Source organism: Vombatus ursinus, unplaced genomic scaffold, assembly GCF_900497805.2.
Source record: "Vombatus ursinus unplaced genomic scaffold, bare-nosed wombat genome assembly UNPS02014813.1, whole genome shotgun sequence".
Taxonomy (NCBI): domain Eukaryota; kingdom Metazoa; phylum Chordata; class Mammalia; order Diprotodontia; family Vombatidae; genus Vombatus; species Vombatus ursinus.
Window position 1 is genome coordinate 4747557 of NW_020954591.1, and position 5026 is coordinate 4752582.

A 5026-nucleotide genomic window follows, 5' to 3' on the forward strand; every position below is an offset into this window, starting at 1 on the left:
CACACTTGAAACAGAAAGAAACATATAGGGTAAAAATAAGAGGCTGGAGCAAAATCTATTATGCTTCAGCTGAGGTGAAAAAGGCAGGAATAGCAATCATGATCTCAGACAAAGCAAAAACAAAATTAGGCCTAATTGAAAGTAATAATCAGGGAAACTACATTTTGCTAAATGGTGCTATAGACAATGAAGTAATATAAAAATTTTTTACGGCAAGTTTTTCTGATAAAGGCCTAATTTCTCAAATATACTGAGTCAAATTTATAACTGAGTCAAAACTGTAAAAATAAGAACCATTCCCTAATTGATAAATGGTCAATGGATATGAACAGGCAGTTTTCAGAAGAAGAAATCAAAGCTATCTATAGTTACATGAAAAAAAATGTTCTAAATCACTATTGATTAGAGAAATACAAATTATAACAACTTTGAAGTACCACCTAACACCTATCAGATCAGTTAACATGAAAAAGGAAAATAACAAGTGTTGGAAGTGTTGTGGAAAAACAGAGTCACTAATATACTGTTGGTGGAGTTGTGAACTGGTCCAGCCATTCTGGAGAACAATTTGGAACTATGCTCAAAGGGCTATAAAACTGCGTACCCTTTGATTCCGCAATACCACTACTAAGTCTATATCCCAAAGAGATCAAAGAAAAAGAAAAAGGACCTATATGTACAAAAATATTTAAAGCAGCTCTTTTTGTGTTAATAAAGAATTGGAAACTGAAGGGATGACTATCAATTAAGGAATGGCTGAAGAACTTGTGGTATATGATTGTGATGGAATACTTTTGTGCTATAATGATGAGCAGAATGGCTTTAGAAAAACGTGGAAAGACCTATATAAATTGATGCAGAATGGACTGAGCAGAACTAGTACTAGCAATATTGTAACAATGATCAATACAATAATCCAGGACAATTCTGAAGGATTCATGATGAAAAATGCTATCCACCTCCAGAGAGAGAACTGATGAACTCTGGGTAGAAATTGAAGTATGCTTTTTCATTTTATTTATCTTGCTTTGTGATATGACAAGTATGGAAATATATTTGCATGATTTCACATGTATAATAGATATTATATTGCTTGCCCTTTCAATGGGTGGGGGAAGATGCAGGAGGGAGGGAATTTGGAATGCAAAATTTTAAAAAAAGAATGTAAAAAAACCCATAAATTAAACCCTAGAAAAAGAAAAATAAGTAAGAGTGTGGGGTAAATAGAGAGGGCAATCTGCTGGAGAAAATAGGATAGGATGAAATTGCTTGTGCATGCAAAGTGATTTCCTTTGGCAAGGAGAAGTGTCAACTTTTTATATGAGAAAGGGATGGAGGCGGATATTGTGGGGTGTGGGAAAAGATATCTAAGTATCAGAGATGAAAAGGAGGAGAGAAGAGGGAGTAGTTGGCGAATGGCTTCAAGGATGAGACCAGTAGTATGAAGTATGGAGCAGGTTTTTTGCTGAGACGGTAAGAGTAGGGGGTGTCATTGCAGACTTAGAGATAAAAAGTTTTGGAATAGTCATTGTGGCTAATAGGAAAGTGAATTTATTAGGGAGGTATAAAATGCTTACTTTTCTTCAGTGTGGGCCCAATGATGTAACATAAATTTGTAGTGGACCCAGTCAGCATAGTTTTCTGATTTTCTCCATCTTTCTTCAGCAGCACACAAGTAGCAGCAAAGGCATTAGGCAGTGGGAGTGATCCAAGCTTCTGGCTAGGTAAGGCCTGTCTGGCAATAGGATAAGAGGGCCAGGGACTGGAGCATAGAAGACAATACATAGTTGGTCTGGTTACCCACTGGGTTAAGATAGGGAAGTGTAAGGGTGATGAAGCCAATGCACCACTCATCTGTGTTTAATGCAGTCAACTTCCTCTCCCCTGTCCCTCTTCTGTTCCTTTGCTCAAACTCCAGTTGCAAGTTATGACTTTTTCTTTCCTTTCATTTAATCTCCCTCTTAACAATCCATGCTCTGAGGCTGTAGTTTGTTTTCTTATGACTAATTTCTTCCTTAATCTAATTTCCCTCATATTCTCCTCTTTCCCCTCTATCAGTTCCTCTTTGTTTTGCTGTTCAGTTGAATGTGTTCTACATCAGGTGCTGGGTGTGTGAGTGTGTGTGTGTGTGTGTGTGTGTGTGTGTGTGTGTGTGTGTATTCTGCTCTCCTATTCTACTCTCCTTTGTCTAGTCTAAATTAGTGTTCAAGTGAGGCCTGCTTTCCTTCCCCTTCTTCCACATTTACAATGTTTTTTTCTTGCACATTTGGATAAAGTGATATAATAAATTCACTCCCTCTTTCTTCTATAGTGTATTATTTTTCATTCTTGTTTCTTTTTTTTAAGATCATTAAGCACAATAAAACAGTCCCTAGCCATCTGTCTTATTTAACTTCTTCTATGACACTTGATGTCATTGGGGTTCTGAGGGGATATTTGTTTCTTTCTCATTAGAATGCATATACTTCATCCTTGTATATTTGCTTCCAAGTGCTCAAATTTATTTACCTTTTTAGGTTTCTTTTGACTCCTGTGTTTGCATTTCAAAGGTTATACTCAGCTCTCATCTTTTGATCAAGAATGTTTAGAAGTCTTATATTTCATTAAAGGTTCTTCCTTCTCCCTTTCCCTCCCCCCACCAGGATTATACTTATTTTTTTCCAGGTAAGTAATTTCTACCTTGCCTTTTGGTATATTATAATCTCAGTTATCCTGTCCTTTATAGTGGTAGCTACCAAATCTACTATGATCCTGGCTGTTGCGTCTTGGTTTATTGCTGTTGTTCGTGGCTGTTTCAGTCATGTCTGACTCTTTGTGACCCCATTTGGGATTTTCTTGGCAAGATGTTGGATTGGTTTGCCATTTCCTTCTCCAACTCATTTTACAGATGAGGAAAATGAAGCAAACAGGGTTAAATGATTTCCACAGCTAGTAAGTATTTGAGGTCAGATTTGAACTCATGAAGATGAGTCTTCCTGACTCCAGGCCCAGCATGCTATCCTCTGGGCCACTTAGCTGCCCCTATTGCTCTTTGGTACCTGAATTCCTTATTTCTGCCTAGTTGCATTGTTTTTGCTTTTATGTAGCAGTCTTGGATTTTGGCTATGATATGCTTGGGAGTTTTCATTTTTGGTGTTTCCTTCAGAAAGTGACTGGTGTATTCTTTCTTTTTTCCCCCTTTGCCCTCAGGTTCTTATGGGTCTTGATTGTTTTAATTCATAGTTTCTTGAAATATGGTATTCAGTTTTCTTTTTTAATTGGGGGTGAAGATTCATGGTTTCCAGGGTATCCAGTGATTCTCTGACTTTTTTCTCCTTGACTTGTTTTCCAAGTCAGTTGTTTTAGATAGTAGATACCTTACATTTTCTTTTTTTCAGTCTTTTGATCTTATTCTAGCATTTTTTGTCTCATTCTAATTTTCAGGGGTTTGTTACTTAAGTGAGGTGTGAGGCTCTGCTTCTAGATCTCTCAGAGCTATTTTCTTCTGGGTTTGTGTTTTGGGCATCCCTGTTGCCGTAATATTTCTTTATCATTTTGTTTATTCATTTGTCCAGCCTTAGTTCCTGGATTCGGGTTTATGTCAAGACATCCTCTGTGCACCATTGGAGTGATGGTGGGAATTTGTTTGGCCTTGATCTTTATTATATAGGATTCTGTCACTGTTTCCTCCGGGTGGTCCAAATTTTTCTAAAAGACCTCGGGGTGTCTCTGATCCCTGAGCTGCATACTTTCCATGCCCTAAGAAGTCTGGTCTAGGTTACAGTCTAATCACTGTCTTCCTGTTCTGAACTGTTTAGGCTCCTAAATCCAGTTTAGGGTCCGGGGGACATTGTTTCAAACTTATACTTAGTTGGAGAAATAACTACTGGTTCCTGATTGGGTCTGTAAATATCTAGCAAATTTTACAGAATCAGAGAATGAAAACTTCAGGTGCTATACTGGTTTATACTGTTTGTCCCAGTATACAGCTTTTGACTTGAGCCCTGGTTTGTGCTTTGGAAGGTTCTGCAGGGTCAGGGTGATAGAACTGCTGACTTGTTGGGGTTTCTTCTTTATATATAGCTTCAAACCTCAGCCCTATCTTGCATGCTACAAGGTTCTCAGGTACCCTCTCTAGGGTCATAGCAACATAGTTGTAGGCTTACCCTGGTTGGTGCTCCTTGTTCCTGGTACAAAGCTACCAGATCCAGCCTGGCTCCATATTCTGGAAGGCTTCTGTGAGGGCCTTTCTGGCTGGACCTCTCTCTCCCTTTGCCAAAGTGGGCTGGAAAAGCGTCTGTAGTTTCTCCTTGGATTGCCTGATCACTATTTTGTTTAGTGATCTTCTTCAATCTTTTATGGCATATGTGGACAAGGGTATTGGGCTGTATTGCTTTCTATTACTCTGATATTTTTGTAAGTCTCTAGGCAAGTGCTTTCTTGATATCAGTAAATAATAAACACAGCCAAATCTTAGATTCTCCATAATTTTCAGCTAGTTGTGCCATTCTAAAAAATTGCCTATGAAAAACTGTTTATACTCTTTTATTTTCTAGAAAGATATCTCTCATTGATGTGTGCCAGTACTACACATATACATATACACATACACACACAATCTATCTATACATAAACATATATATATACACACATATATACTCCCATCCATCCATCCATATATACATACACCATACGTACATAGTTATATATATATATATATATATATATATATATAAAATGTTTGGTTTTATTGACTTTGAGGCCAGCTCTTTATTACCTTTTTAAAAATCTTGAATCCTTGTGAATGGGTTAGTTGGAGAATATATGGCCTCTCCTGATCTGAGTCCTAGTCTAGTGGACAACCATAAATGTGAGGAATTCTGACAGTTTAGGAGTGGGAGATGGAAGACACAGGACTTAGGAAATACCATGACTCTGCTTGTGCTGGGGGTAGGATGGGGAAAAAAAGAGAAATATTCAAATTTCCATTTAAGCAGGAATTTCTTTCTTTCTTTCTTTCTTTCTTTCTTTCTTTCTTTCTTTCTTT